This window comes from Pinus tabuliformis, chromosome 1_2 (genome assembly GCF_031772625.1).
Source record: "Pinus tabuliformis cultivar Carrire ecotype Pingquan chromosome 1_2, CPIR1, whole genome shotgun sequence".
In the NCBI taxonomy this organism is placed as follows: domain Eukaryota; kingdom Viridiplantae; phylum Streptophyta; class Pinopsida; order Pinales; family Pinaceae; genus Pinus; species Pinus tabuliformis.
In genome coordinates this window covers 837,732,374-837,758,504 of record NC_142298.1, presented here as the reverse complement: position 1 = coordinate 837,758,504, position 26,131 = coordinate 837,732,374, and the positions used below count along the sequence as shown (strand labels likewise).

The window sequence follows — 26,131 nt, the reverse complement described above, 5'->3', positions numbered from 1 at the left end:
TCATCTAGAAACTGCTCATATGACACTTGCCTCTCTGAATTTGCCCAGGGATGAGTAAGAGATCATGAAATATCCAAGTGGAACCAAGAACTATCAGTGAAATGACACTAATCAAAATCCCAGAAGCTAACTCACCCCCTTGCAAATATCTATATATGGATTCCTCATCCTAGAGATTTAGAGGCTGGAATTTTGTAATTTGTAAGGAAGTGTTGTTGGTTTCTCTTTGAGACATTGTATTGCTGGGTAATCTTTCTTTTTATGAGGTGAAGATGGCTTTCATGCTGAGAGGATGATGCTGGATCAAACGGTTGGGTTGTAATCATCTCTTCTACTACTTCTATCAATAAAGCTATTCAGGTTTTCCTCCATATACTTGTATATTTCCGAATCTTGTATTTGTGTATGCATTTGTATGCTTAATGTACATCTGATTCTACATTGTTTATGGTTATAGATCTCTATGCTTTGATGGTATTTTGCTGCTTTGACTCTACAGGTGTTCTTTGAAGCGGGAAAAGTGAGAAAGGAGTGGTGAAGCTTTATCAAAGAAGAGAGGAAACAAGTAAGGAGCCAAGCGAAAGACTGAGGTTGGTACTCTCTACTTCTCTCTCATCTATCTGTCATAAAGGAAAACACAAGTTACTTTGAATTGTTTGCTTCTAAGATAGCTACCCGTCTTAGTGGGACTAGCAGCTCTGAATGGACACTAGTTTTCCTGGAAAAGTGAGGTTTTGTTGCAGCTCATGAATGTTGTTACGAGAGACCAAGAAAGCATATGACAAGGAAAATCAGAGGCACAGCGGAAGCAAAGGGAAAAAAAGAGGAGTCAGTTTTAGAATTTGATTGAGGTAAATATTTCCTTTTATTGAATTTTGAATATTGATTTGAGATTGAAGAATTAGTGAAAATGAACATGCATAAACTTAGGAAAGGTTCAAATAAATTTTAGATAAGTCATGAAGAGCATAGGATAAGTATTGTAGTGATGAGAGCAGAGTTGAATATACTACAGGAATGGTTTCAAGAGAAAGAGAATGAAGACCGAAGACATGGATGGAGAATAAGGAAACAGGTCAAGTGGAATCTATTGCAACAGAAATGGAATGCTATGTTGATGAACAAACTTGAACAAATACATATTTCTTTGTTGGAGAAGGAGAGAATCATAGGAATTGAGTCACAACAAAGAGGATTTGCTGAAACCTAGGAATCCCATGGTGGGAATTTGGTGCTTGAAGCATCAAAAGAGACCGAAAAGTTTGGTATCTTTAAAACTGATAGTTTGTCTATGAATATAGGTATGGTACTAAATAAGGAATTTGTTGCTATAGAGATAGCTAATGACCATTGTTATGATCAAGAAGTCTTTTGTGAACCTAAAGGAAATTGGGATGATTGTTTTTCATTCCATGAAGTTGAGTTTGCAGCTCAATTAGAGAAGGAAACAACAGCTAAAGAGACAAAAGCCAAAGAAGTTGAGACCAAAGAAACTGTATCAAAAGGAGGAAAGGACACCATAGAGAACATCCACTATGTTGATGTGATTAACAAAGAGGAATTACTCCTAGAGCATGGTGGAGAAAATTGCTTTACAGATATACAAAATTTGGCATGATGATGATGGTGAAATTTCAGATTTAGTTCTTACTAATCTCAGCACGACATAGTTACCTAGCAAAGCTATATGTGCAAACGTGAAACGGTTCGAGACTCGTTCAAAATTTGGAAACCAGGAAAATGGGTCTTCAAGTTTCCACATGCAGTTTACGAGTCTATATTTCCAGAACAGAGGATGATGAGGTATGGAAAGTTGAGAATCATGTTTAGTTATTTTCTGAAGATATTATTCTATGAATTTAATGCCAGACTACATGATGAAGTTATTCCTTTGAAGGACCATCAACAAAACAGAGTTCGGAATCCTAGAGGTAGCAAGTCATTCAGACTTGTAGCTATCACATTACTACAGAAAAGTGACAGACCACATAGACAGGAGTCTATTGTTCATTTGGTTGATTTAGGGTGTGATGTTTTTAATTATTTTTAGGAATCTTGTATAGATTGAGTGAGAAATCTATGTGTGAGGTTTTTAGTTGTGAATATTCTCAACTATGTGAGAATATCAGGGATAATTGATATGTGTAGATATCATAGAGATCTTAGGGATTACGAGATCGTTGAATAGGAATTAGTTGAGTAAATTATGGGAAAAATCATGGATTTAGTATAATCAATAATTATGTAATTAATATATAAATGTAAGCCTGCGAGGAGAGTGAGAAACAAGTGTTAAAGAAAGCTAAGTAGTGTGGAGAATAGATCATAGCACGAGATGTTCTGAATATATATATGTAAATATTGTTATGAATGAAAGGAGTTTTGTGTTTAAGACTTGTTTTTGCATGATCTTTTCTTATGTGATTTGGTTTCGTTGATTCTTTAAATCATAGGCTGAATCCTTTATTAAATACAAGAAATTGTGTGTGAAATTAAAACCTTTAGTGGAGTCTGGAATTTGAGGATCGCTTGGAAAAAGGCTTTAATTTGTTGATTGCCAATTGAAAGAAGATAGAGATTGAATGGACTAACAAATCATCATTGATCACAAGGTGGATCAATGATGATCTATTTGGGAGAAGATCGACAATGTTTGTTGGTGAATGTGCACACACTTTAACACAAGAAACGAAACAGATAACATTATAAAATCGAGTTAATTGATAAATCGATCATGATCGTTGAAGTGATCTGACGGTAATCGCGTCGGAAGATGCACACAGTTTAATCCAGCTTTCAGATGTGATATTTTATGGAATGTGATTTAATCCAGTTGAATTCTGAATCAATCATAGCAATTCATTATGAATGGACGATATCCGATGGATATTGCTCCGGAAGATGCGTGCTGGTCAGCATTTTATTCGGACGTGATAAGCTTTGAATTGGATTTTAATTTGTTTGGGATCCACGCAAGAGATCAGGGTTTGATAGTTTGGTAAACATGGGTTTTAATTGTTTAAATTCTGGATTTGTGTAATCGGTGTAGCCTTTCTACATTAGGCATCCAACCCAACTCACACCAAGAAATGTGCATTTTCTCCCAGTAGTTGAGCAACCTCTTGCATGTGCAGTTAGATTGACCAGTTCCACCTGGGACTAAGGAAAATTGACTTGCATGCATGGATTTCTTTTTCTTGGAATAGCAAAAGGAAACATGCAAAAAAAATCCCTTGATTTAGGGATCTATTTTTAGCAGTTGGAGGTTACATGCAAAGTTAGTTTTAGAATCTTTCCTCCAAGTGTCACTTTTTCCTAGATTTGTGGCATGCACGTTGTGAGTGAAAAATTATTTATTCAATGCATCACAGCTCATTCTTTCACAATGATCTTGGACCTTTGACATCCCATAGCACATCCAAGACTCTTCGACACATCTAGCTCAGCTATTCACAGGTAAGTGGTCTCAACTTGTCTTTTTCAGCATTTCTGTCGCTTTTTGTGTTTTTGCTTGTGTGAGTGCTATTTTATTTATTTCTTTGAATGCTTGCTGCCGTTTATATGTATACTAGCTTGTACTAGTGTCGTTTCAGTTTTTTTTGCTATCTCACTGTTGTCGCATGCATGAAATTGTTTTGCACGAACGGTCACCGATTCGGTGACTCCCTTCACCCACTTGCATGTTGTTATGTTTTCTGAATCATTAATTCAATGTTTGCATAAATGATAAATCACTTATGCTTTCACTTAGTATCACCATGCATTCAATTTCAGGTTTGCTTTCAGTTGTCCGTCAGCAGGTCTGGGGCGCCTTGGCCTGGACTTTGCCTCACCAAGACAACATTGCACAATCAGGAGAAGGAAGGATCTGTCTTCCTCTTTAGAAATGCACATTTCTACCCAGGAGTTGTCCTCTAGGCTTGCTTTTCACATTTCTCAGGGACAGTGACTCATGGCCCAGAAAATTGCACAATGCAGTCACTGACCCTGTAGTCATTGCCAGCTAGAATTGCAAATTGTGTAATTCTAGTATTCAACAGTCAACCTGGATTGCGCATTGTGCAAATCTAGCAGCCAGACAGCCTCCCCAGATAGTCCAGAATTACTTTTTCACAAGTCTGGTAGCCAATTTCCTAGCTTCCCAGAAGATATTGCGCAATCCTTTCCTATCATTCCCCAGGTATGTGTTATGTCATTCCCCGAAATTGCTTTGGTTTTCACTGACAGATTTCTTGCCATGCATGTTGCTTTGTCTCTAGATATTTCAAGTGTTCATCCACCTCTTAGAAGTATAGGATCAATGGCCTCCAAGAGAGCAAGATCAAAATACACTAACGAGAGTGCAACTAGAGCAGCAGTTGAGCGAGTGTCCTCCATTCTACCAATATATGAAGACACGAAGTTGTTTCTAGATAAGGACATCAAGATGAAATGGAAGGAGGTCAATGATGCAATCACAGGCACTTTTGGGGAAGAATTAGAATACTACCAGGTGTATGTGAACATTCACAAGTCCGACTTGTGCTAGATTTCATGCAGATAACCTGTGTTCCCATGTGTGGACATGATACACTAGATTGTCTCGCACACTGATCCCGAGACGATGACTTTGAGCAGTGTCAACGGGATGAAGATTGCAACCTTCTGGGCACACGATTATGATGAGATTTATCAGATGTTGGAGCTTGTGACTATCATGGAGACTCCCTTCATCTTACCTAGCAGAAGTGCCAACTTGAGATAAATCTTGAAGAACTGGGTTAAGGATCCAGCTAGATTCAGGATAAAACCCAACTAGATCTACAAGACAAAGATACTACAAAAGGTGTATCAATACTTGGTCATATTTTCATGTCAACTGTATGGTAAAAAAAGCACAAAAACCTTCACATGGAGTTGGGCGATCGTGCTAGACCAATTGGCCAAAGAAGTAAAACCATGTAACTAGTCCAACATGTTGGCTCATCAGCTAAAGGAATAGGTAACAAGGGTTTGACAGTCACCTGAAGTTATGCAAGTAGATATCTACATGTCCACTTACATCTTAGATGCAATCGTTGCTCGATAGGAGTTCCCGGGCTTGAATTGGGCATGGTCACCGATGGAGACTGCTATGAACACTTATTATAAGTTTTTGTCCGAATGAAGCTTTAGAAGAGTTATCACACAGCTGTCCGATCATTTTTTCACCCAAGTTTATAAGATGATATTCGAACATGATCCACCCTTCATGTTGAAGGAAACAATATAGGCACTGATAGACATTGTTGATTTGTATGCCTCACCATCCAGCACCTTCATACGAATTTTCAGCGTGGAGAAGCCTCTACATGTTCTACCAAAGTTTTCCTTGGACATACTCATCATGCAAGAAGTATCATATCACATCTCGGTAGGATTGACAACTAGACTGAACCAGAAGAAGAAGGCACCTTGGCCCGCTCTTACATTGTGGATTGGGTTATACGAGATCCTGAGTTTCAAGCAAGCGGATGTCGAAGCAAAACAGATGAAGAAGTATCCATTTGACCTCTGAAGTTACCATTTGTATGACCCACATTGTCTTGTGAAAGATCACTGCACGAGATTACAGTTCAACTAGATCCACGAGGCATTTCATTGGGCGAAGGAGGACCCATCGAGATATTGCTACAATTTCTCCAGAACTAATGAACAAGTCAGCTTCGATGTGGAGTGGTTAGTAAAGCAACGTGAAGTAGCATCTCGGAGAGCACTAGAAGCAGTAGAGGTGAACATACCAGTGCATGACAAGGGAAAGAGGAAGATTGTCAATCGCATGGAGGAAGAGAAAAGCTGCAAGTTCTAAGCAGATCCACTTGCAAAGAAAGAAACTTTGGCTATAAAGGCAAAGAGGCAACAACACGATAAGAGAATCGTGCAAAGGCAGAACGATAAGAGAAGAATGGAGGAAATAGAGAAGGAGTTGCATGAGATGAAGGAGCAACTCCAGAAGGAACAAGAGATGCGCAAATAGGAAAGGGAAGCGCAACAACAATAGGTATAGCAGGGGGTGAAACATGTGCAAATAGATTAAACAATGCCCGTACAAGTAGTAGACTCATCAGATCAGCTGGCATTAGGCAGACAGGGTGAACCATCACAGGAGTAGGACTTCACTCATGAGATAGAACAAGCACTTCGACAGTTGGATATGAATATGGAGCAATAGGAATTGGAACAGGAGATCGACCTTATGCCTCACCACCAAGAGGTCGACTTACCTGCTTCACCACATCCAAAATATGAGCAAGTCTCAAGTGACCAAGGAGGCATCGAGATCCTTGGAGATCAGCCAGAAGGAGAGATGACAACATCTCATTCAACGAATCTCAACATAGAGTTGTGCAGTCTCGTAGAGTGTTGACTCCAGATGATCATGCATCTCCTTCGTAAGTTGAGGAATGAGTGATCGTGTCTAATGTGCGCAAATCCAGCAGCCTTGGCTGATGCTACCAAAGTGTATGCCGAAACCACTAGCTCAAGTGTTGGCTTTTTGATAGCTGAAAATGAGTGAATGACTAAGGAACTTCAGACAGCCAAGCAAGGAGGAGAGTTGGTGACAGCATCTGCCTAAGCTGAACTGAGGACGGAAATACTGGATGAAGTATTTTCCCTTGACACAGTTATGTGAGTGTTGTACTCCAAGTTTGGTATCGTTCATAAGGTAGTCATCCATCTCAATGGATGGTAGCAATGATGTGCTAGAAGAGCACGTATCTTGGCAAACTTGCATGCTGCTGTTGACTACATGCAAACATGGACGATGAGATACAAGGGAGCCCCGATTGACTTGCCTAAGATGATGAAGGCTAGTGTGGTCAAGCTGAAGGCACATATCTGGAGTCAGTTCCGGAACTATGAAGAGCTCCCACAACTCATCACTAGTATACAGGCCTCCCATGCACATGTATTCAAGAGTATGGATGTTGTGGTGCGCACACATGCAATCCCATCTATGGGGACTCACACCTAGGTGAAGACAAAGGCACAGGTCCAACTAGAGCTTGACTCATACTTTGACGAGTTGATGCACATTGTCACCAACCTAGACTTTCCCATCAGTGCCTACAACATGCACAAGTATGTTGTTGGTCTGAATGCATGGAAGATAATGATGCACATGCTTTCAGACGAGTTGGACAGAGGATCCCAAGTAGTGTACCCAGATTCTATGGAGGAAAGAGTCAGGTTCTAGAAATATGTCACCTTGGAGCACATAGACACCATTGCAGACTACCGATCTTGGCATCAGTATGTTAGTGTTGATCATCATGAGGGTGTTGAATAGTTGGACTTCCATGCTTGTCTAAGTCATAGTGATGTCTAGCATGGCTTGGTCAAGCCATTTTGTCTCACATGGGTACATGTGCATTGTAATGTAATGTCTTGTCAAGTGTAAGTCAAGTGTCGATATTTAGATGTAACAGTTGTAGAGTAGATGAAGAGTCATGAGGGTAGATGAACTGTCACATAGGGGAATGTCAAGGGTCACCACACCCTTTGCTATAAATAGTCCCTCATAACTCATTGTAAAGGATTTTTGGTTAGCCAAGCTTCTGATAAGACTATCTTGGAGAGAGCTTGGAATGTATTGTAATGAGCCTTGGCTTCTCCACTGTGTAAAGCTAGTACATCTCTTTGGAGGATCTAGCGGTTGTGGCTGTAATGTTCCACTGTCGAAACTAGTTGTTGGACATGGATGTATTGTATGATTGGAACTTACACTTCTTAATATAACAAGAGCCAACACGTTTAATGCATATATTGTATTGTATTCTATGGTATCTGGTTTACTCTAAATGAAATTGTATCTGTTTACTTACGCATGCATGTATAGCTATATATGTATGTATGTATGAATATTTCTAAAATGTGTTGTTGGTTTAACCATCACTTTGGATTGCTAGCTAAGTTTCCTTCCATGTTGTGATGCATCTTTGCTCGTGTGTTCCCTTCTTAACTCAGTGCTATCATAGGTCTCCAAGGGGCACACTCATCTCAACCCCCGTGTGTTAGAACCTCTCATACACCTTCCTTGAATCATTGCAGTTGTCACACCCTTGCTACCAACAGAGTCATCTTACTTGTCTCTATGCAAAATTGCAGTCAAGGCATTACCGTACGACCCACTGTTGGGAATCCTACACCAAACGGTCTGAGGTCTAATTGGGACTTCTTACCAAGGAGATTCCCTGACATGTTGGTGGGTCTGGCACCATCAACATATACGTATATTACAGAAGCTGGTAGAATACTGCCATTCACCTGTTCTAACAACACGAATATGCAAGGACAAACATTTAGTCTATACCTGTTTTCTAGTTAGTGAAATTAAAATGGTTACAATACAACTCATACACAATCAATATGATATCTACAACAATGCTTTCTAATCAGTGATGTTCACTAGAAATTTTTATAATTTATATTTAGTTATCTTGTTAGGGTTAGTATCACACAACATTTGGAGTTGTTGAAACACAAAGGGTAAAGTTAAGACTGTTCATTTAGTCAAATGTTAGTAAGGTCAGAAATCCCTTACAATTTATTGACAAAACATAGACAAATAGAACTAAATGTTGTAGATACAGATCCAACATCCACTCACAGTGACATTCAGTTGAGTGTGTTGTTAACAAGTATTAGTGTACTATCTATGTGAAATGAAAATGTAATAGGAGTTAGAGGATATGTGTCATTTATATGAGAGTGAGTTGTGGTTCACAATCTGTTATAAGAGGCATGCCACCTATCACTTGTATTGAAATATTCTTGCTAGGATAATAAACTGTTTCTGAGTGTTTTCTGCACATTTCATTTTTCTACAACTTCTAAATGTTTCACACTAAAGATAGTAATCAAGATGGCATATACTCTACTGGGATTTGAATTTTGAAGTAGTTGTGTTTTTCTTTAATGTCCCAATCCACCCATGGGTTTGTGGTTTTCCTTTTCAAGCTACCAACCATGGTTCCAATCTCCCCAAGGTCATGTGCTCAAGCATTTCACCTCATGGGTACTACAAGAAAGTTGTTATGAATTCACCTTTCATGGACTGTTCCACCCCGTTGAAGTGGGACTGCACATAATTATTTCAATCTAGCTTGTGGAAGATTCACTTTCAATTGGAAAAAATATCTCAATCCAAACTGGGAATGTCCTACCAACCTAAGTATCTTTCTATGTGGAGAAGTTTGTGGTGCAGTTAAAATAGGTGTTGGATTTTAAAAAGAAAAATGATTATAATTCGACTTTTTCCATGTCTAAAATAAATTTCTCTGATAAATCATGTTTCATAACTGATAAAGAAATAAGCCAAATTAAACAGCCTAAAGCTTAAAGAAAGACCTGTTTCCTCACTCTTTTATGAACAAAAAAAACTTCACATTTATAACTCTTGCTATAATATATCAAAATGAAAATGTTCCTCAAATCCTTCCAAATAATTTATCAACAATTTAAATATGGGTACAATTAAAATAAAAAAATTGGGTACCCAAGGATGCAATGCAATGACTGCAAATGCAAATGCAAGAATCAATGTCATGACAATGAAGAAAACATTCATACTACAGTCATGTCCTGAAGGGTTAAACTAGTAGAAGAGTAACCCAAAAAATGCAAATGTCACTAGATAGCAGACAATAGATACAACAAGCAATGTTATGTACCTGCAAGAATATGTATCACCACAATTAACATAAATGATCAAGGACAACAATTTATTAATTTTTATTTTGAAATACAATGGATGGGGCAAGAAAGAGACATCAATCAAGTTCCACTGTAGATAAGAAGAAATCAAGAGTACAAACTTCTGGTCATCAGATAAATGAAAAATAAGTATGAACCAAAACTGTTCATCCTTCACAATCCATGCATCATTCCAAGTATGTGTGGAATCTAGCAATATAATCACTTGAACAAAAAAAAGAAGAAGACCAGAACCAAACTTCGACAATGTCTCTATCATTGACCAAGTTATGGATGTTAACTTTAAACATCATCGATACTGCATAAACATATTGAAAATATAACAATAGTCCTAGCATCTATTACCTGCTCAATAAAATTAACATTTGTTGATGCAATATGCATAAATCAGTCACACTGATGGAAATGAAGTTCATTCAAATTGGTATGTAACTTCACTAATAAAAGTACTTACCATAAACACTAATGAAATAATTGGGAAGGAAAAAATTCAATATTACCAAGTAATTATTGCTATTTTATGATTAATATAATGATGTTTTGCTAAGTCATCTATTGAACACAAAACTTGCTTAACACAATCAAAATTCACCATATATCTTACTAACCATCAACAACAAAAAAATTTAGATTGGAAAAAAATTGCACCTCACTTCAATGTTGGAATGTTGAATGCACCTCACTTCTCTCAGTGCAATGACTATTATTTCACTGAGATTACATTTATAGTTACTATATTTTTAGTCTTGTAAAACATATCATACGAGAGTATATGGAAGTCATGTGATTCGTTTGACAAAATCCATCAGCAAGATGTTGTCTCATGGACAACCATGCTTATAAGATATGCACAGAATGGGATCATTAATGAAGCCCTGATATTTAAGGAAATGAGTGAGTGGAATGTGGTATCATGGAATGCCATGATTGCAGGATTTGTCCAGAATGGGCATTTTAAGGAAGCCCTAAATTTGTTTTTTGAAATGCAGTTGGTGGGCATGAGAGCTGATTCAAAAACATTTGCCATTCCGCTTCCAACTTGTCATGGCTTGGAGCAGGGTATGGAAATAAATCAAGAATAATTCAAAGTGGATTTCAGTTTTGATGTTGTGGTGAAGACTGCACTTGTTGATATGTATAATAGGCAAGGCACGAGAGTTATTTGACAAAATGCAACATAGAGACCTTGTCCCATGGAATGTAATGATTATAGGTTATACACAAAATGGGCTTGTTCAAGAAGCCCTAGAAGTCTTTAAGGAAATTTCTGAAAGGAATTTAGTCTCATGAAATGCTTTAGCAAGATTTTCACAGAATGTGCATGGTGCAAAAGCCCTGGAGATTTTTCAACAAATGTAATCAGCACGTATGAATCCAAACTCAAAAACATTTCAATATTCTTCCAGTACATGCCAATTTGGAAGTTATGCAACAGGGTACGAAGATCCATGATAAAATATGTAGAAATGGTTTCCTGTCTGATGTCATGGTGGTGAATGCCTTGATAGACATGTATGAAAAATGTGGGTGTATTCATAAGGCAACTAAATTATGTGAGAAAATGCCTCATCAAGATATAGTCTCATGGAATGAAATGATTGCAAGATATGCAATGCATGGATATGGAAAGGAAGCCCTCAAAATCTTTGAAAAAATGAACCATTGTGGGATGAACCCAAATCATGTGACCTTAGTGTTTTATTTGCATGTAATTGTGCAGGTCTAGTTGATGAATGCTATAAATATTTTAACTACATGAGAAAATGTTATCAGATCACACCTGTGATGGAGCACTATATATGTATGGTTGACCTTCTTGTCCGAGCTAGGTGCTTGTATGAAGCACAAGACTTTATCAATAAAATGCCAATAAAACCTGATGTTGTTGTATGGAGTTGTTTTCTTGGTGCCTATAAAATACATATTAATATGAAGCTAGAAGAATGCATGGAAGAATGCCTTTTTGAGTTGGACCCTAACAATCAACCCCTTATGTTCTTCTCTCAAATATTTATGTTGTAGCTGGAAGGGGGATTAACATTGAAATAGTACAAAAATTATGAAATATAGAGGCATAAAAAAGACTCCTAGGTGTAGTTGGATTGAGATCAATAGAAAAATACATGTTTTCCTTGTAGCAGATAGATCACATCCACAAATAGAGGAAATATATTCAAGGTTATCTTGGATGAAGGTGGTTGGGTATGTTCCTGACAAGAGGTTTGTACTAAATGCTATGAAGGAGGAGAAGGGATTTTTTGTTTTTTTCTACCATAGTGAGAAGTTGGCCATTTCATTTGGGTTGTTAAACACATCTCCTAGAACAACCATTCAAATTGTCAAGAACCTCTGAGTATGTGGTGATTGTCACTTTGCAACCAAGTTCATTTCTAGGATTGTTGCCAACAAAATCATTGAGAGGGATGCAAACTGTTACCATCATTTCAAGGATGGAGATTGTTCATGTGGCAATTATTGGTGATGCTAAGTGAAGCAAGCTATAAGCATAAGCTTGAATTATATCCTTGTAGGAAGAAATTAAACTATACAAGGCAGTGTTTGGATATCTAGTCTAAGTTGTTGTTCTTTGATTGGAAGAATCAATATGTGGATTAACTTTGTAAAGTCATTGCCTACATGTACTGATGGCACATATCTTCCTAACCATTTAGTAGGATGATAACTGTTTAGATGCTTTATTTGTCGATCTCTAAAATATGTTCTAGAACCTCTCAAGCCATAGAGATAAATAGGCACATTAACATGGAACATACCTTAAATAAGGGATATGCACAGAGAGAATTGGGGTGCCTAGTACACATGAAGTTTTTGTTGAAGCCTAAGATTTTCCAGGTTAAAATAAAAAAAAAAATTCCTCAGCATTTCTTCTATTTCTGTATGGCCTGCATTTGAATCCTTGAAGTGATTATATGAGCTAAATGAACTATGTCACTATAATGATTTCGTTATATATTGTCAAAGAATGCCTTAAAGCATATTGTCATGATGTCATCAAAATGTCTTAAGTTTTTGTTTTTTACATCTCATCACAGATGCTAACTTGTTTTAACATGTGCCTCTAGTTTGAAATTAAAAGAAATTCTAGCTCATTTAGAAAAAGGAAATTATAGTATTGTTTAAAAATAGAAGGCGGTTAAATAACTCACTTATTGTTCTATCCGATTCTACAAATTTTATGAACTGATAACCTTTAGAAATGCATGCAATTGGTGGGAGCCAAAGGAAGTCGAAGCACTAGTATACAAATTGAAGAAGAAAACATTTGTTTTTGAATTGGGATAATACTCTATTGAAAAATGTGCAACAAGAAATGTTAAATTTAGAATGTGCTAAAAATAGACCTGCTAAAAATAACATGTCTAAAAACAGCATGTCTAAAAATAACAGTTTGGCCAGTGAGGTCATTGGCCACATGGGGTGAGAGGTGAAACTGCTAAAAATAGAAATTTCTAAAAATAGCATTTTTGGGTCCCTTCCTATTTATAGCAGTCCCTAGTCTATCTATAGGAAGTAAAATTAATTTTGGTCTTAACAACAGTTGGAAATATTAATTAATTAATTCAGTTGAGTTAATTAGTTAAGGAAATTCGAATTTGAAGTCTTTGTGAGCATGCACATGAGCTGTCCCACTGTTTGAGGAATTTATCCTTAATTTCCTCCACTGATTGAGGGAATAAGCATGAGTTCTATAATGAGAGAATCAGTTGACTTAGTTCTAACTAGTCAAGTCTAGTTAGATTATTTAACAAGTTGTTAAAATAATAAAATATAGTTTGTTAATGCTTGCATGCATGTGACAACTATTATTTTAGATAACTGAGGATTCACTCATGGATAACTGTTGCATGTCAGTTCTATCAGAGACCCAGTTGAGATTAGATGTGGGACAATGTACTATCAGATGCTTGGCTATTTCTAGTAAGTAGTTTTTGCATGATTGAGGAACTAGTGTCCTCAAGGATTACGTAGTTGGACCATAGGTTGACTTGGTATGTTTGGAATTAATTTCATATGCTTTTGCTATTATTTCGTAAGCAAACTGCGCAAGGAAATAGGGATTGGACCATAGGTAAAGCCTTTATATACAGGACTTGGTTGTTTCATAAGATATATCTTCATATCTTCATAGTTCATTGAGAACTGGATAGCTTGAGAGCTGATTCTTTTTGTATTGTGAAGAGGTTTTCCACTTGATTGATAATACATGGTTGGGGTTTTATGCTGGTGCTTTCCCCGGGATATATCTTGTGTTATGTGTGATTATTTCTCTTGATCAGTTATGCATGTTTCTACTTGATGTTGCTCATGAATTCGATTATGCTTTCGCTTAATGTTTTGTAGAAGTAGAACAAGTATTATGCTTTAGGACATTGCATATATCGGTTTGTTCTACAGGTGAAATTTCTACATGGTATCAAAGCTAGATGATGTGTAGAAAAATTCTACAAAATTCTACATATTCATACTATGTTTAGGTTGGTTTGGTATTCACTTATCAATGATATTCATTCTAATTCCGTGTAAGAGTTAAATTAAAGTAATCATCATATGAAGAGTTTTATTGATAAATATGAGAAGAAAAAATACCATAGAAGCACAATGCTCCATATGGAGTATGTTTATGACTAAAAAAGTTTCATACTACCAAGCATATCCACATGCAATAAAAAATTGTGAGATGCAATGAAGGTGGTGAAAGACCTTGAGGGAAACTTTGAAGCAACGTTCAACAACACTAAATGATATGAACAATTGATCCATAAATGGCAGGTCTGTGGCCTATCCCTTTCACAAAAAGGATCCTCTGCATGATTTAAATTTATTTATGCATGTGAAATGCATTAGAAGAGCGAGATCAAATGCTTTATTGTCATTGAATATATTTTTGCACAATCCATAAACTAAATTTCTTCAAGGATAACAAAACCATACAAGCTACAAATAGGGCTTCTTGATTTGATTATCACAAATTTCCATCTGTTGCACTTTCCATGTCTCCATCATGTCAGTTGTTTTATTTCAAGGTTGTTTATGACAAGAGTATAAAGATAATTTTAACAACTAGACAACACTAGTACAAAATGACTAATTAGTTACTAAAACAACAACTAAAAATTTGCATATGATCGACCATTTTTCAGTCGGTGACTATTAGTAGCTAATTTATAGTATCTTATAATGCAACCAAATTTTAGTCATTTTTAGCTTAGTCATTAATTGGTTGTCTCATCTTTATCGTCTAGTAGTATATTTCGTCATAAATTTGGTCATTAATTTGATCATTGATTTAGTTAGGAATTTCCACAATTAATGACCAAATATACAAAAAAATATTTTACTATATGATCATTTGAGAAAACCATTTAATGACCAAAGAAATATGACCAAAATGTTGGTCATTTTATAAGATACTATAAATTAGCTACTAATAGTCATATATATGCAAATTTTAGTCATCATTTGAAACCAAGTAATGACCAAAGAAATATGACTAAATTTTGGTCGTGTTATAAGATACTATAAATTAGCTACTAATAGTCGTATATATGCAAAATTTAGTTGTCGTTTGTAATCAAAAATTTATCATTTGAAGTAGTCATTTATGTTTTTTTTGGTATTTTAATACTCATTATATAAATGAATAATTTAGTAGTTTATATTCATTTCATTTACTTTCATTAATAATCATTATAAACGACTAATTTAGCCATATATTCATTTTATTTGCATTCATCATTAATAATTATAAACCAATAATTTAGTAGTTTTAGATTGATTTTATGTGTTCATTATTAATCAACATAAATCAATTAGTATGATTTTGTGGCTAAATTCAAAAAATGTCATATAATGTGAATTGGTTCATGTAATATGAAAATAGAAAGTTACATATGTTAATTACAATACTAAACAATATCAAATGCAACTATAAATAATTTCAACCACATAAGTTATATTATACGAAATTCAAATATTACAATATGAGTTTTCAACTTAGTATTGGTTAAACTGCGATTTACACATGAAATATTGTTTCATCACTTCAAAACATTATCATTGCGTTGCCAAGGCATTGCAAGTGAATTCACCAACTCTGAAGACTTCACCCTTAGTCTCTATGTGTGTGACTTATGTGGGATATTGGATTTAAGGGTATTACTAGACCAATTCTCTTCTCTCTCTCTTTTTGCATTTGTCTCTCCAGTGTTATTGTTCTGCTCTTTCTTTGGATCTTGTTCCTTACCATCAATACTGAGTTCATTTTATGAAAACAAAAGAGGATACAATGCAGAGTGTAAGACATTAAAGACAATGAACACTAAAATATAAAGTAAGTATACTATAAATGATTTATATGACATATACCTCAACATCAGCAATGTTAAAGCTATTTTTCCCCATAAAAGCAAGAAACATGAACACGTTTACTTCAGTTGAGCAACAATGGCCACTATGTGGCCAAATGACCTGTATAAACAAAGAAAATAAAAAGTCACCATAGAAAATAACACCTTAGTAACTTAGTATTCAACCTTCAAGGAAAGCCTAGGCACAATCATGCCAACTAAGTTACATGCTAAAAAGTTGAAGTTGTAGATAACTTGTGAAAAAAAATAATCTGAAGTGTAATGTCTAATCCTTGTTGTTTTATTCGCAACAACATTTCATTCTCTAATGCATGAACTTGGTCAAGTATATAAACATGTGTTCAAATAATAACATGAAAGTAAACTTTTTTAATAGCTAGTCATGAAAATCTTTCAACACAAAACAACTAAAAGCATTTCAATCAATATTATGTAATACTAATTTTATCTTCAAGCTTTGGTTGTTGTTTAAATGGACATGATACCAAGTATTTTCAATTTCATAGTTAAAATACAAAACAAAATCAAGAGAAACGTTAAAAATACAATCAAACAATAAAGAGATGATATCATGGAATGTATAATGAAATTATAAAAAATTGTTCACATGTCCATCGATGTGTTTTCAAGCATTCCTAAAACATTTTATTTCCCATTATAACCACGAGGTGAAAGAATAAAAACATTAAAAACCATAGGAATCCATACTAGAAACATTTCCAAAGTTTCTAGCTCAGGTGCATGAGGGATCTCCAATAACAAATGAATCATATCCAATACGTACTCTCCATTGTCTCCCCATCCTTTTTCCAATCACAATTCCTGTAACCTGCCCACACCAGAGTCAAGTAATAATCAAACGAAGGAATTGACATTTGTTTTTGTCTTTTATATCTATAAAATTTGAATCTAATTTGTTCAGGAACATATTAATTAATATCTAAAGACTTCCTGTCATGAGAAGGTATCAATCAAGCAGGACATCAGAAAAATCGACCTCAATGAGTTCCTCAAATAATTTCTACAATATTAATATTATTCTTGCTGTGATATTTTGGATAGAAAAAATAACATATCTACAAAATAAAAAACCATATATTACCTATGTTCAAACTTTTTATATGGTGTATTCTTAGGTATCCTTCTAAGATATTTCTTTGCGTTTACCAAAGCGGAACGTAGCTTGGTTAAACTCTGTATCCTTTCATTCAACATCAATTTTTTCAAGATAAATGTCATGAATTATTTTTTCCCATTTATCAACATGCTACATATGATAAAGTGAAAGTCACATAAAACCAAGAGAAAACCATTTTCTAACCAAAACAAACAAACAAACAGTGCCTTTAATAAAACTTCACACCTCATAAATTACTCTACCATGTGCTTAGGCTAATGGTGAGATTTGTTGAATAATCTTTAGGTCATATTTAATGGGATATTAGTATGTTTACCATCATGTCAATTTGGTGCTAAAAGCTATATATAAATCTAGGTTATTATCAGTGAAATTCAAGTATAATTCAAAAAAATAATGTCATTGCAAGATAATGGAGAGAGAAACATCTTCATAATTAGGGTTCTCTATTTTAGTTTTATTTGAGTTGAGTTTGTATTTGAATATAGAGTTTTCTCTAAAGAAGTGAAATAGAAAGATGAGAATCGCAATAGACGTGTGAATTTTTAATCAATTCATATTATATATCTCTAAAATAGCCATGCCATCCTTCTTTGTTATTTTATATAGATTTATTGTGCATAGAAGAATAATGAATTAAATATCAAACACAATGATGAAATATATTAAGCAAGGAAATAAAAATGACATGGTTTTGGTATTTGAGTGCTCAAAGGAATTCCAACAATGGATGCATGTTTTCTTTATCATGAAATAGCCTTGAAGACAAATGTATGTTCAAAAATTTAACTCCATTACCAATTGAAGATGGTTAGGTTGGGTAAGGAAAGGATGCATTGAAGGGATCAAGGTTGAGATCCAATACATATTTATCCTTTTCATTCCATAATACAAAGTTGTCATCATTTTCTTATCAAGGTAAAAGGAAAAGTGAGTCAGTATTTTTACACCTTTGATAGTATATGGAAAAGAGAACACTAGTGTACCCTAGAGCACCATATCTCTCTCCACAAATACTAGTGTACCCTCAACACTATTGTACACAACACTAAAGGATGGCATTGTTTATTACACTTAACGCTATTTTACAATGTTATAACTACAACACCTCTAAAGGAAGAGCATTGTTGACCTAGGTTGTCATTGATGTCAAATGGCAATATTTTGGATACTAAAGGATGACACGAAGCCAAGGGGATGCAGAGCAGATTCATGAAGAGACAGGAGCAAGGCCATCAGGATAGCCAAGCCATAAGCAAAGAGGAGCTACCTAAGGAGGCATATGAAAGCACATAACATGATATTGGAGCAAGAGAGGCATTCATATATGCAAGGAGGTCTTTGGAAGACACTACCAAGCCAGAGGAGCAGACAGAGCTATAAGAGGAGCCACACACTATATATAGCCAATACATATATATATATATATATATATATATATGCGAACAGAGTTAGAGGAGCTGCAAGAGGAGCTATAGGACGAGCCATATATATATATATATATATATATATATATATATATATATATATATATATATATATATATATATATATATATATATATATATATATATATATATATATATATATATATATATATATATATATAGGATATAGCCAAATATATATATATATATATATATATATATATATATAGGAGACAGAGCCAACACAGAGGAGTAGAACGGAGCCAAGAAGAGAGCAAAACGAGAGGAGCCAGAGCCATATATATATATATATATATAAATAGGAGATATATATATATATATATATATATATATATATATATATATATATATGCTCCAAATAGAGGAACAAACAGAGCCATGGGATGCAACAAACACAGCTGGCGGAGCCATAGAGGAAGCAAACACAGCTATCGGGAGCTATCAGGAGCCATATATCCACAGATAATACTATCGGGAGCTATCGGAGGAAAAACCCATATATATATATACATGAACAACTATTGGAGCAACATAAGCGGAGAAGCATAAAAACAAAGTCAAAACAGCGGAGCATATAAACAAAGTTAATATGCGCGGAACCATGGGACCATTGCAATACGTTGCAATTTAATATCGTGTCCGTCGCGTTGGGAGCATGTATTGGGAGCGGTAAAGGCCCTGCCTCCGATTGCGATAATATACGCGGACCCGATGGCATATCACAGTTTGATTGAATGCTATATCGCATCTGTGGTAATCGCGATGTATAATGGGCTGTCAACCACAAAAAGCCGATTGCGATATGTACGCGGACCCGATGCGGGATTGTGTTATGGTTGAATCTATTATTGCATCCACCCATCGCAATGCTACATGGAAGGTTGTCCGACCAGAAGCGCCGATTGCGATAGAGGTATGGACCCGATAGAGTTATTAAAACAATTTAAAATAATATCGCGTCCGGGTATCGGGGAATTGGCTATGTTATATGCAAATCTTCCGATTGCGATTGTAAGAGCGGACCCGATCCTATATTGAGATTTGGCTTAATGTCTTATCATGTCCATCGGCCATTGGCGACTACCGATATGTTGCGAGCGCCGTTTACGATGAATGCTGCGGACCCGATACAGTTTAAATGCGGGTGAATTAAAATTGAAGTCCGGCTCTTTAATAAGTTTCGACTGTTTCACTCATATTTCCTGTGTATTTACATATTTGCCTTGCACGTGGTTTGAAGGGCCAACGATGCCAGTGGTAATGTGACATGTGGGCTCGCCCTGATGGTATAGTCTCTCCAAATGAAAGCCTCCGTAAACATTGTAAAGCCCTGTGTATGTCAAATAATTATGAATAAAAGGAGCGTTGTTATAGGTTTAACTTGTAATAAGTATTCTCTATGTATGTGGCCTCTCTTCCTCTTGTATGTGTCCTGTGAATATTGGAATGCTTGGATAGACGGAGGAAACTGAAGTTCGGGAAGCCGAAGAAGCAAGCAAGCGAGGAGGTAATTGAGAGAATAAGCGAGCGTTGAGGAAGCCGAAGAGCCTGCGGAGAAAGGAAGCCAAAGAGCCAGCGAGTAAGAGGAAATGGATGGATAGAGGCACAGGAATGCATAAAAGCAACAAAAACAGAGGACTATTGAGGCTGTTGGTATTGCGAAGAACCAGAGTGTGAGATAGCAGAAGCAGTAGCAGTGAATGTTGTTGAACGCTATGGAAAATAAGCTAGAGGAGACAGAGGCAGCGAGAGGATGCATCAGAACAGAAAGAGGGCAGTAGGGCTAGCAAGACAGTAGATAGTAGAAGGGGAGAAGCAGCTAGCTGAGATCATAAGCTTGAACAAGAAGTTTTTATTTATGCAGGGCTTAGTTCAGCTAACAGAAGACTGACTAAAGCTGCGTGAAGACATTATCAGAAGTCATGAAGGGTACTGGACACTCTGTGTGGGCAGTATGAAGAATTGGGAAGACTACTTCAAGAGAAGATTGGTTGTCATTGATACTGTAGTTTGGAGACTATAGTGAAGCTGTAAATAGACAGAACTCAGCAGAAAAGAGTTCTGAGAGAAGAAGTAGGCAAGATTGGAGTCCTTGGGGCTGGTGCCTCAAAAGCAAGAAGGATAGGAGTCCTTGGGGTTGGTGCCTCAGAAGTAAGAAGGATTGGAGTCCTTGGGGTCGGTGCCTCAGAAGCAAGAAGGATTGGAGTCCTTGGGGTTGAAGCCTCAGAATTGAACAGGATTGAAGTCCTTGGGAGTTGGTGCTCCTAAGTCCAAGATTGGTGTCTTGGCAAAACAGAGTTGGTGCTCTGGAGGTTGGAGCCTCACCAAAGTCCAAGTTGGAGCTTGGCAACTGTTTGTGACAATCTATATATTGTATCTATTTTACTGCATAGTTTATATTAATAAAAGCATTTATTCTTGCTGTTCATCTTGTGTTCTGAATATATATGTTTTAACTGGTAAAACAATAGTGGGAAAAAGAAATACTGATTCACCCCCCCTCTCAGTATTTCCAACAATTGGTATCAGAGCCAGTACCTTCATTCAAAGCTTAACAACTTGAAGGTCGACATTTAGAACACAAATGGCGAGGTCAAGGAAGAAAGTCTCCAATCCTCCTAAGGATGTGTCTCCCTCTACTACTAAAATAGAAGACAATCAATTTGATGAGGCTCCAAGGCTCAATGGGAACTTTAATATATGGGAAGCAAGAATGAGGAATTTCTTACAGACTCAAGGCATTGAAGTCTGGAAATTAGTGATTGCTAATAGCAGGATGGATAGAGAATCCAAGGAGTAAAATGCAAAAGTAGTAAAGGCAATCTTGAATGGGCTCCCTAATTCTGTAAAGAACAATCTAAGACAAGGTTCATCAGCAAAGGGCATATGGGACAAACTTCATGATCTTCACTCAAAAGGAGCATTGACCATTAGTCAAGAAGATTATGGAAATCTAGAAAGAAATCCAGAACCCATCATAGAAGCTGAAAATGAGAATGATGACATCAAGGCTGAAGCAGACCTAGAAGATGAAGAGAATGAAAAAGACTTTGTAGAAGAACTCCTCACTCAACTTATGACTGCCATGGAAGAGATTAACAATTTGAAAAAGGAAAATGAGGCACTTAAGAAGATAGCTCTAGTTGGTGACCAAGATCAAACAAGAAAGAAAGTCGACCTCATCAAGCTTCAAGTACAAGAAAGGGATGAAGAGCTTGCCAAGCTTAAGAAGGAATTTCATCAATGCAAAAGGAAGCATCATGAAGAAGTCATATCCATGACAAATCAATTGAATAAAGCAAAGAAGCAGGAAAATACCTTGTCAAGTCAACTTGAACAAAGGCACAAGAGCGTGAACAAACTTGAAGAAGAGATTGGTTAGTATAAGGTAGATGACTCCTCCCTTAAGTCTCAATTACAAGAAGCCAGGAAATAGGCACAAGGAGCTGAGAAGAGAATGGAGAGCAGTCAAGCAAAGAATGAAGAATTCTTCAAAATGAAGTCAGATATCATCTCCCTTAAAATAGTAGCAGCTGAAGCTACTCATAGCAAGGAAGAAATTAAGGAACAACTTGCAAAGAAGAATAATGAGTGTGAAAGATTGGAAGAAGAGATTGTCCTCCTCAGAAAAAAGGTTGAAGGGATGAACAAAATCTTGAAGAGTTCTCAAGCCTTGGATGACATGCTCAGCTATCACAGATGTCCATTTGATAAATTAGGCCTCGGGTATGCAGGTGAATCCTCAAACAAGAATGACAATGCTTTAAATAAAAGAGATGTGAAGAAGTCAGAAAGAAATGGTGATGCTCCCAATTCCAGCAAAGGCAAGGAGAAAAATCAAGGCTACAATAGAACAAATCCTGCTCCAAGAAGAAATGTAGATGATGACAAAGAGGCAAGAGGCAATGGTTATCATCAAAGGATCTCAAGGCAGAAAGGCTTCAGAAGTACATCAAGGAAACCTCCATCTCCCAGGTACCAAAGTTCATTTTTTGGTTATTGTTATTCCTGTTCAAACTTTGGTCATATGGCAAAAGACTGTAAATCATATCATAAAGATATATGTTATTGTTCCCATCCATCTCATAGAGATAGATGTTATAGTCTCCGACAACCTCCAAGAAACAACTTTGCAGGAAGAAATCATGAATTCTTATTCATGAACAATGTAGAATGCTTCAAGTGTCATAACATCGGTCATATGGCACGCGATTGTAACTTAACATGGGCTCTTACACAAGCTAGAACCATGCAAAAGAAGAAAGTTACACAAGTATGGAGAAGGAAGGAAATATAGTCCGAAAGTCCCTTGAGCTCTCCAGCCAATCTAAGCATTTTATGAGAAGATTCTACCAAAAGAGATGATGCATACAGTTAGGGGGAGCCTATCATGTCTCAAGAGCACTCCATTGAAGCATATGATCCTGTAACCATTCTTTGGACTGTTGTTAAAGAAATAGGGCAAACAAACATGGTGCTGTTATCACAGAGGTTTATGTCTTAACTCAGGAATTTAATGTGAGAACAGATAAATTCTGGACACTAATAGAGGCAGTCTTCAAACAAACAGATACATCTGGAATAGAGTTTGAAGTAAGAGCAGCTGGCAGCCTATATCAAAACTGAAGCATTGCAAAAAGATGCAGATCAGCAATTGTATTTAAAAGACAACCACAGATTAGATATCTAAATCTGCTAAGAGGAAATAACTAGCTGAGATATGTACAAGAACACAAGGAAAGGATGGCAGTGAGTTAAGAAGAAGCACAGAGACACAAATAAACTCAGATCTGAAGAAAGACAACAAGAAAGACAATCTCAGCGGCAGTCTCTCCTGATTTGGACTATGAAGGTCTCTCAATGTTACTTGTGGAGACAACAATATGGATTGAAGCATGAAAGCCTGGACTTGGACACTTGGTGTATGGCCATTTGCAATATGAATGAAAGCATTAAAGTAGAGCATCCTTAAGCATTGTTGAAGCCATGATAAAGCAGTTCTGAGACATGAAGAGGGAATAATGTGCAAATTGATCCTTCTATCTTGAGTAAACAGAAGATGAGCACTATGACAGGGGGAGTCACAGACCCATGAAGATCTACCATTCATGAAGAACAAAAGCAGTTTGATAGGGGGAGTCCCAGAGCACTCCTTTGCCATTGATGTCAAAGGGGGAGAGAAGAAGAATATTGCCATCAATAACAAAGGGGGAGATTGTTGACCTAGGTTGTCATTGATGTCAAATGGCAATATTCTGGATACTAAAGGATGACATGAAGCCAAGGGGATGCAGAGCAGATTCATGAAGAGACAGGAGCAAGGCCATCAGGATAGCCAAGCCATAAGCAAAGAGGAGCTACCTAAGGAGGCATATGAAAGCACATAACAGGATATTGGAGCAAGAGAGGCATTCATATATGCAAGGAGGTCTTTGGAAGACACTACCAAGCCAGAGGAGCAGATGGAGACAAGAGGAGCAGACAGAGCTACAAGAGGAGCCACACACACACACACACACACACACACACACACACACACACACACACACATATATATATATATATATGCGAACAAAGTTAGAGGAGCTACAGGGTGAGCCATATATATATATATATGCGGAAACAGAATTAGTGAAACTACAGGAGCAAACTAAGCGAGTAGAACAGAGCCAAAGAAGAGGAGCAGATGGAGCCAAGAGGAGAAAACGGAGGAGCCATATATATATATATATATATATATATATATATATGCGCCAAATAGAGGAACAAACAGAGCCATGGGATGCAACAAACACAGCTGGCGGAGCCATAGAGGAAGCAAACACAGCTATTGGGAGCTATCAGGAGCCATATATCCACAGATAATACTATCGGGAGCTATCGGAGGAAAAACCCATATATATACACATGAACAACTATTGGAGCAACATAAGCGGAGAAGCATAAAAACAAAGTTAAAACAGCGGAGCATATAAATAAAGTTAATATGCGCGGACCCATGGGACCATTGCAATACGTTACAATTTAATATCGCGTCCGTCACGTCGGGAGCATGTATCGGGAGCGGTAAAGGCCCTGCCTCCGATTGTGATAATATACGCGGACCCGATGGCATATCACAGTTTGATTGAATGCTATATCGCATCCGTGGTAATTGCGATGTATAAGGGGCTGTCAACCACAAAAAGCCGATTGCGATATGTACGCGGACTCGATGCGGGATTGTGTTATGGTTGAATCTATTATCGCATCCGCCCATCACAATGCTACATGGAAGGTTGTCCGACCAGAAGCACCGATTGCGATAGAGGTATGGACCCGATGGAGTTATTAAAACAATTTAAAATAATATCGCGTCCGGGTATCGGGGAATTGGCTATGTTATATGCAAATCTGCTGATTGTGATTGTAAGAGAGGACCCGATGCTATATTGCGATTTGGCTTAATGTCTTATCGCGTCCATCGGCCATCGGCCATTGGTGACTGCCGATATGTTGCGAGCGCCGATTGCGATGAATGCTGCGGACCCGATACAGTTTAAATGCGGGTGAATTAAAATTGAAGTCCGGCTCTTTAATAAGTTTCGACTGTTTCACTCATATTTCCTGTGTATTTACATATTTGCCTTGCGCGTGGTTTGAAGGGCCAACGATGCCGGTGGTAATGTGACATGTGGGCTCGCCCTGATGGTATAGTCTCTCCGAATGAAAGCCTCCGTAAACATTGTAAAGCCCTGTGTATGTCAAATAATTATGGATAAAAGGAGCGTTGTTACAGGTTTAACTTGTAATAAGTATTCTCTGTGTATGTGGCCTCTCTTCCTCTTGTATGTGTCCTGTGAATATTGGAACGCTTGGATAGACAGAGGAAACTGAAGTTCGGGAAGCCGAAGAAGCAAGCAAGCGAGGAGGTAACTGAGAGAATAAGCGAGCGTTGAGGAAGTCGAAGAGCCTGCGGAGAAAGGAAGCCAAACAGCCAGCGAGTAAGAGGAAATGAATGGACAGAGGCACGTGAATGCATAAAAGCAGTAAAAACAGAGGACTGTTGAGGCTGTTGGTATTACGAAGAACCAGAGTGTGAGATAGCAGAAGTAGCAGCAGTGAATGTTGTTGAAGGCTGTTGAACGTTGTGGAAAATAAGCTAGAGGAGACAGAGGCAGCGAGAGGATGCATCAGAACAGAAAGACGGCAGCAGGGCTAGCAAGACAGCAGATAGTCGAAGGGGAGAAGCAGCCAGCTGAGATCATAAGCTTGAAAAAGAAGTTGTTCTTTATGCAGAGCTTAGTTCAGCTAACAGTAGACTGACTAAAGCTGAGTGAAGACATTATCAAAAGTCATGAAGGGTACTGGACACTCTATGTGGGTAGTATGAAGAATTGGGAAGACTACTTCAAGAGAAGACTGGTTGTCATTGATACTGT

The 26,131-nt window shown here is 37.0% G+C and overlaps 1 pseudogene; it reads right to left on the bottom strand.

Moving 5' to 3' along the window:
• The window catches only part of LOC149208536 (uncharacterized), a 176,994-nt pseudogene that overhangs the window by 2,850 nt on the left and 148,013 nt on the right, over positions 1-26,131 (bottom strand).